This window comes from Branchiostoma belcheri, unplaced genomic scaffold, assembly GCF_001625305.1.
Source record: "Branchiostoma belcheri isolate BF01 breed outbred unplaced genomic scaffold, Haploidv18h27 scaffold234, whole genome shotgun sequence".
In the NCBI taxonomy this organism is placed as follows: Eukaryota; Metazoa; Chordata; class Leptocardii; order Amphioxiformes; family Branchiostomatidae; genus Branchiostoma; species Branchiostoma belcheri.
Genome location: NW_017803837.1, coordinates 25,955 through 34,213, shown reverse-complemented (window position 1 = coordinate 34,213; position 8,259 = coordinate 25,955). Strand labels below are relative to the sequence as shown.

At 40.1% G+C, this 8,259-nt stretch overlaps 1 pseudogene; it reads right to left on the bottom strand.

The window, feature by feature from the left end:
• Nucleotides 1-6,321: 6,321 nt before the first annotated feature.
• LOC109470809 overlaps nucleotides 6,322-8,259 on the bottom strand; it is a 7,215-nt pseudogene continuing 5,277 nt past the window's right edge.

The window sequence follows — 8,259 nt, the reverse complement described above, 5'->3', positions numbered from 1 at the left end:
GGAGATTTTATACCCGCTGCATACGTCATGCGCTATTTTGGGGTATGACGACGTGGGCGGGGTAACTGCGACGTGATGCGGAAGATATGCGTACTGCAGCTAGTGTTCTTGAAGCCCCGCTCATTTTCCAGGGCTGAGAATTACGCTGACGTGTCGTCTGCTCAGCTTAAAGCAAAACCTAGCTTTTCCCGCCAAAACTTCTCGGAAGTAAAATGAAATAGGGCTGTACCAAAACTAGTAGGAAAGGATTGTCAATTTCAAAATGTGCCTTATGGTGGGTTCCTACCATTCTGCAGACAACTGCAGACCTTAATTGTTTGTTTGTTTGTTCGTTCGGATGGTACCCAGGCTACACTACCACAAGGGTTAAAGTTCAAGTTCTGGAAGTGCCATGGTCGGGATATTTATTTTAAAGTGGTGGATAGATTTTGAGACAGATGAAGTGTTATAAGAGTTGGGCCCCCTGGCGGCTTGTTTAGAAATACAAGTGACCTATGAGCGGTGCAATGACAGTCTTTTGTAAAACATTCGGACGGGAGGTTTGTCCGTGGTTGGCTGGTGTTCCGGAGTAGGTCGGGGCGTGGTTGGCAGTCAAATTTGACTCAAATTCAACTCCAGTTCCATGACATTAGGAATCGAAAGGTAGGCGTGGTCAGACTGCTCCGAAACTTCAGCCGCCATTGGGGGGAAGGTTCAAATGTTTAACAGGAGCTTTGGAGGACATAAATGGCCGATGCATTGTGGTTTTCAAAATAACTCTTTATGTTGATACAAATAGGGGTGTAAGAAACAGGAGGAGCGAGTAGAAACAGATTAAAAACTAGAGTTCCACGATCTCATACCTTCGCCAAATGATGTTAGCTTTTATGAATGAGAACTTATATACAATGTATTAATCCCCCTGATTATGCAAATAGGATCCGCAATTGCATGAATTATATCTGTTGATCATGATCTCCACCAACAGTCTTATTTTAACAAAGAATGCCATTATAGCATTTCCTCATATATTATGCAAATGAGGTCCTTATTTGAATAAGTTATGTTAAATTATGTTTACCTTCACTAAACTGCAAACACCCCAAGTATAAAATTCCAGGCAGTTACCACTATGCAATTATAACATTTTCTCATTAATTATGCAAATTAAGTCTTCATTTGCATAATCGATATCTGCCTGTGTTTCTCTCGTTGTTAATAACATATGTCGCAAGCTTGAACTTCCTATCATGGAATGCAGCTGATTAATAGAATTTCCTCATTAATTATGCAAATTACATCCATATTTGCATAATTGTAATATCATTATGTCAAGCATTACTCAAGCTACCTACATACCAAAAATCATGATGATCCATCAATCGGTTCTTGAGTTATCCTCCTTTAAACATTTGTCCTTTAAACCCCCTTGCAGTTCTAGAGCAAGCAACTAGGGGGCCCAAACTCACGTCACTTCTTCCCCAGCACAAGAGCTACCTGCCATCCAAATTTCGTCACCCTAGCATGTCTGGATCATGAGATATCAAAACCGGAAGTTCAGCTGCAGTACCATGACAAGCCGCCAGGGGGCCCAAAATCTAATCAGTTCGAGCTCTCATCAAGACCTACCCATCTACCAAATATCAAGATAATCCATCTAAGCTTTCTCGAGTTATGCTGTTGACAGACACACACACACACACACACACGGCCAGGAAAACATAACCTTCTCCAATTCTTGGCGAAGGTAAAAACCTGGTCCAGGGCCGGGGTTCGAACCCACGACCAAACCCGGGCACCAGTCCACATGCCGACGCTCTAACCACTCAGCTTTAAGGTCAAGACCCATTTCGCATACTTGATACTTGAACCGTTTGCCTCGGTGCTGCACAGATTTTTGTTATCATCTGTTCTTCTCCCTGATAAATAACCCAATATGATAATGATCTCTAGACAAACCTCCTTACGCCAACAAAGTATATTACTATTGGTTAGTTTAATTCCTAATCACGGGCCACCACAGGGCACATCCCAGTTTAAATTCATTTGGCCTTTCTATTCGAAGCTGCCGTGGAATGATTCGGAAGGAGAATAACCGTATATGAGACGAAAGGATATCTCTTCAGCTACACGACCTGCAGGTCTTAATTGTGGTAAAATCACCAGAAAAAACATTAATTTCACTCCAAAATTAATGCAAAATATTGCGAATTTTCGCGTAGGATTATCCCATAGAAAAAAATTTTCCGGCAGAAATGACTGATGCTGGCAGAAAGACCCAAACCTTGACTATACCCGAGTAAATTATAAAGAAAATTCTAGTACTGTAATCACCTCCATGAAAATGGAGGTATTGTTTTTGGCTCGTCTGTGTACGTGTGTGTGTGTGTGTGTGTGTGTGTATGTGTGTTTGTGTTTCCGCACATTTGTACCTTCATAACTCCATAACGCATTTATAGATTGGGATGGTATTTGGTATGTTGGTAGGTCTTAGGAGGACGAAGGTCAAGGTCAAATATGGGCCTCCTGGTGGATGACCTTGGTACTGCAGCAGCACTTCCGGTTTAATGAGGAATCTCCTTTGCAGCCAACAGATGTGTCATTGTGTGGCTATCGAGTCAGTGCGCTTGGGACCCGGTTTGATTAATGGGGTTCCCTCAGGGGAATAGGTGACCTATTTCAGGGTTAGGGTTTGTATTAGCTGTGTGTTTGAAAAACTTAGTGCACTGTATACAAAAACTCATATATTTCATGGAGGCGTGTCTGTGTGTGTGTGTGTGTCTGTCTGTGTGTGTGTCTGTGTGTTTGTGTTTCCGCACATTTGTAGTCAGCATAACTCCATAACGCCTTTATGGATTGCGATGATATTTGGTATGCTGGTAGGTCTTAGGAAGACAAAGGTCAAGGTCAAATATGGGCCTCCTGGTGGATGACCTTGGTACTGCAGCAGAACTTACGGTTTTTGTATCTTTTGTCCTAAAAATGCTATGGTCTTGACTTTTTGGTGACAGATAGCTTTTTTTCTCAGGAATAAGTGGCGTGAGTTTGGTCCCCCTAGCAGCTTGTTTTGGAACTGCAGGAGATTTTCGGGCGAAATCTTTAAAAGCCAATAAGTCCAGATAGGAACAAGGTATTATAATCATTTTTGGTAGGTAGGTAGCTGAGAGAGAGATGTACATAATTAACTGCAAATTATGCAAATGATGACTTAATTTGCATAATTAATGAGGAAATTCTATAATTACAATGTTTTACATTATAGTACTTTCATACATGTAATGTATGTAATCTATGGCAGATGGAACATCAACAGATACCAATTATGCAAATGATGACCTAATTTGCATAATTAATGCGAAAATTCTATGACTATTTAGTGGTAAATGATGGGAATGTCATACTTGGTACATGTGTAAGTTAATCAAAAGTTAACATCACGATGAATTTATTATATTAATGTGGAGGTAATTTACATAATTAAAGAAGAAATTTACATTTACATGTCAAGCCCATATTTCATGAAGGTATGAGATCTCGGAACTCTTGTTTTTTAATGGTCCACGGCGCGAGGGCTTGCAAATCGACTGTGGGGAAGGTTTGGAGCGAAATCTAGGTCAAACGGGCGGATTACACTTAGCGCGGAGGATTAGCAAGGTTCGGAGCCAAAAGAAATTTTCATCCCAAAATCACCATTTCAGCCATGTTAATGTTTAATAATATTTCGTGGCAGTTTATGAGAAATGTCACCTCAAACTTGGACCCTCAAAACCCTTTCGTCACTTTTTTTACTGCGCACTACCACGGAAGAACTGGGTTGTGCACCGTTAATACGGCACCAACCTCCATTTATATAGGGTATAGCCTTGGGTAACAACGAACACTACCCCCAGCTAGAGGTATAATATAAATGTGACATTTATGCGAGTTTGGCGGAGAACTTCAATAAATGTAAACTGATGTAAATACACAAAAATGTGAAAGGGAGAATGTGGAGGCTGGACGCTAAAGGCTGTCATTTTGGCGCCTTTACACATGTGTGTCCTTGTCCTGTATTTAGTAACAGTTGCTGTCCATTAAACTGTGTAAGAAGGCCAATATATAATGTCCTTTTATCTTTCAGATATATATAATTGTTAATGTCCACATGATTTCAGATTTTTTGCAATATTGTATTACATTATTTCCATCAAATTCCCATAAGTGTCACATTCAAACACCTGATAGTGTATAGAATCATATGCGATGAATTCCTGACTAAATAAGCTTAGGACACAAATTCAGGTCCTCAACATATTCTTTATTATGGTTCTCATCGATTTATTTAAATAATAAAAATTAAAAATAATATACAAAAGAGGTATGCCAAAAACATTTAATTCATGTTACTATTTTGTACGTCTTTGGTAAGTTTTGAGGCGATCAGCGAAAAGCTTCGTCGTTTTTATGATTTCCATATTCATAAAGTGGGTCCAGACGTTGGTATTGTACGGCTAAAAGCACATTCTTTACAGTTATTATATTTCAGTCCATACCATGGTATGGATGAAATATATTGTGTTCCCTCATGTTTCTCCTTCTCCTCCTTCTCCTCCTGCCAAACACTCAAAGGGATTCAACTCCACCATCATTCAGGCAAATGACTTGAAATTTGGCATGGAGGTAGAGTGGGCCAATACCCCCAGACGTTTTTTTCATTTTTTTGAAACATGCCTTTTAGAAATTTTTATGAGGGTTTTTTTGGGCATTTTTCGACAAAAAAATGGATTTTTGGATCCTGAGCCCTGGTATTACAACCAAATGATATGACATTCGGTATAAGGGTACCTTGAACGTGTGTCTACAGAATAGCAGTCATGTATTTGGCATACACCACTTCCAAATGACTCATTTGGGGGACTTTAATGGCTATTTTCAGCAAAAAAAGGGCCAAAAGTGCTGTACGTATAAATACCCGTTCCATGTTCTATCTAAAGAATGGCTGGTTCCATCCATGGAACACGTGTTCCATTGCGGGTTACCTGAGGTCATATTGCACCTAAGTGGTGAGTAATGACCCACACATTCAATTTTATGTGCCTAAGACCTTCAAAAGGTATCAAATCTCATCATTGTTAGTTTTTTAATACCTGTAATAAGAGTAGTAAAGCTTTCGAGATTCAAAGTACTTGTTGTTGCATCTTTGTTCTCATATAGCTACTATTTAATTAATTTATTTGAGAACCTTTGCCAGTTTCGCACTGGGGTAAGTTTGGAATAGTCCACTTTTGCGTGGGAGGGAGATGGACTGAAATATGCTGTATTTGCTCCCAAGCAAATGTCGGCCTTTCTAGTTAGTTAAATACATTACTGGTGGAAATACAGCTAATATTATTATTCATTCTATTCGCTATAACTTTCCTTGCAAACATCATTTATATAGTTACAGACATTGTATCATTCACTACATTAAAATGGAGTCTTGAAATTTTAAAATCAGTTGAAATAAATGACTTACTCTAAACGATGTAAAGAAACATGTATAGAAACGATGTAAAGAAATATGTATGACAAATACGTATATGAGGTAAAAAGCAGCTGATATAAACCGCTAATGCCACTGCTAAAACATACAGATAAAGAACTTTATTCCACATGGTACAATGTATGGCAACAACTATTAAACATAGTACCAAAAAGAGGTGTACGTAGAATAAAAACATCATAATTGTCTTCGTCAGAAGGACTATGAAATTGTCTCGCCGCATTGTGGGAACTGCGGATTTAGCGGAATAACTCTTGAAGGCATTATTCCACGTCCATGATTTTTGGCAGGCAGATTACCGTTGTTGAGGGGAAAGTCAAGTGCAAGTTTGAGCTTCGTGGGGGGGGGGGGCGTACGTCACTGCAGTGGATTTTTTTTGTGTTTGTGGCTTGTGAGCAAAATAACTCAAGTATATTTAAATAGATGTTCATGATTTTGGTAGGCAAGCCACCATTGTAGAGGCCAAGGTCAAGTTCGAAAACGGGCCTCGTGGGGGGTCCCTATGTTGCTGCAGTGGAGCTTTTGTGTTAGATATATAATGATTTACCCCCACCAACCTCTGCATTGATTCAGATGGGAGACAGCTGGTCTCCCCATCTGCTATCAATTGCTTACAATGGAGGGGCTGTCCTATAAATACTGTGGGGGGAGGAAAAGTTGGGCATGCCTCAGGCAGGTCATTCCCTAAATTGTAAGGCCAGTCCAAGTAATTTTTATGGATGACGTCCGCGGGAGACCTTAGATTTATTGCAAAAGCGCCATAAAATACATGAACGGAACGGCCGAAAAAAATTGATTAAGATGCATAGATTTGGAACATACTAACTGTGGTTAGGGCACAAATTGAATAAAAGAACATAGTGTAACAACAAACGAAAACAGCAATAAATCTCCCCCTGTTCTGATTCTTTCCTTTCATCACATCTTCTCATTACATTTGGCGACACTGTCGTGACACTCTGATCATAATACAGAAGCAGAATTTTTGTTACATTTTTATCCAGTAACAGTCCAAAATCAACTTAGGGGGCCCTAAAACGGTGACAGTGCATCTGTAAATCTGTGGCAAACCCTTTCGGGGTGTTCTGTAGAATAAAAAAAGGGAAAAAAAGGGAGTACCGAGATTCTTTTGTACTCTAGACCAAATTTATTTCTAGTATTAAAAAATGTTCGTTTATCTTAGAAAAATGTCCCTCTGACGAAGACATGAGATCTCTGACCTCTAGTTACTAATAAGTCTAGCACAAGTCTTTGATATAGTGTAACAATCGAGTGGAGAATTTCTCCGGATATTAGACTTGATTACATTCCAAAGCGCTTCACAAAATATTCAATTACTACAAATACATCAGAGAGGTGGCAGTTCAATGGAGGCCGACTCAAAATATTATTTTCAACCAGAGAAGGAAAACAGTTTATATGTGGATAAAAACATAATAAAAGTTTTGAAGTAACTTAGACCATGAGCTGTGACATATCAGAGCCTCGGTATAACAAGAAGGAATCTCTTGTACAAATTGTACACTAACGTAAAGCAGAAGGTCTTTAGTATTAGCGTGCGTCGTCCGGTGGTTCGGACCAAGAGGTTGGGAGTTCGAATCCCTGTTGTTGTCACTCATGACCCGACATGCACGCTTCTGGAAAGGGTAGCTAGTAGCCCTTTGATAGGACGGGGCATTTAGCTGTGGTCCACTGGTCACGGTGCTTGTCCGCGAAAAGAGCGGTACAATATCAATGCACATGAACGTATGTAAACACTGTACATGTCGTCTGTCTTCTCTGTCACGGCCAGTGGGAGATTAGCTCACAAACTAAAAACTGTAGTTCGACGAAGGACCCATATGGGACCAATGTGTATATATTGTGGCTTGTAGACAGCTTTGTCTGCATAATTCATATCCATACATGGTCTCTCACAACAGTGTATATTTCGGAAATGAGCCCATGACGGTACATGACACGGGTCCTGGCCAGGCAGCCGAGGTATTTGTGGTTCCATGTGGCTTTTGTCGACGACTGAAAGAGAGAAACTGAACCATGCGTAGAGATGATTCAAGAGCATAAGTCCTACAGTGCAGTATGAATCTACACAGGGTACTTATTTCTGCACCGTTCCTGTACGTAGAGGATAATGTTCTGCTAAAGCTACGTTGTGAGTTCGGAACTGGTTACATCGCAGACCAGAAACCAGTGTAACTAGGTGTTTTCCATTTTCACATCTAGTCGCAGTTTACATATAAATGTATATGTCCTTGAAAACTGCAGAAAGTTCACAGTGCAGTATGGATATGCATGAAGCGCGCCACACCAGTTCTGTGCTTAGAAACGGACTGTAAGAGTTACGTTGTGAGTTCGAAACCGGTAGGTTTTCTCCATCGCAGAAAAGGGTGTATGAAGCACTGTCTTCCAGAAGTGTGGTGGTGTCTTTAAGGTGTAGAAATCCTCCACTAGGGGTTCCAGAGACCAGGATTTGAGTTCCAGACTGGTTCAGTGATCCGAAAACTAGATCACTACACTTATTAGGTTGAGTCCAGAAACACTGTTTTGCCTCTGGGTTTGGCAGAAGTAGAGTTGAGGTTTTGGTGTCGACACAAGTTGCTATATTCCAGGTGTCCTACAATATTTTGAGGCCTGATAGTCACAGCTCATAGGTATATAACTGTTATAGAATGTTTTGACTTTGCAAACACTTTCTGAACAAAATTCTCAACAGTCATGACACTGCTTTAACTGTCCTCATTAAACTGGCTGCCATTGTC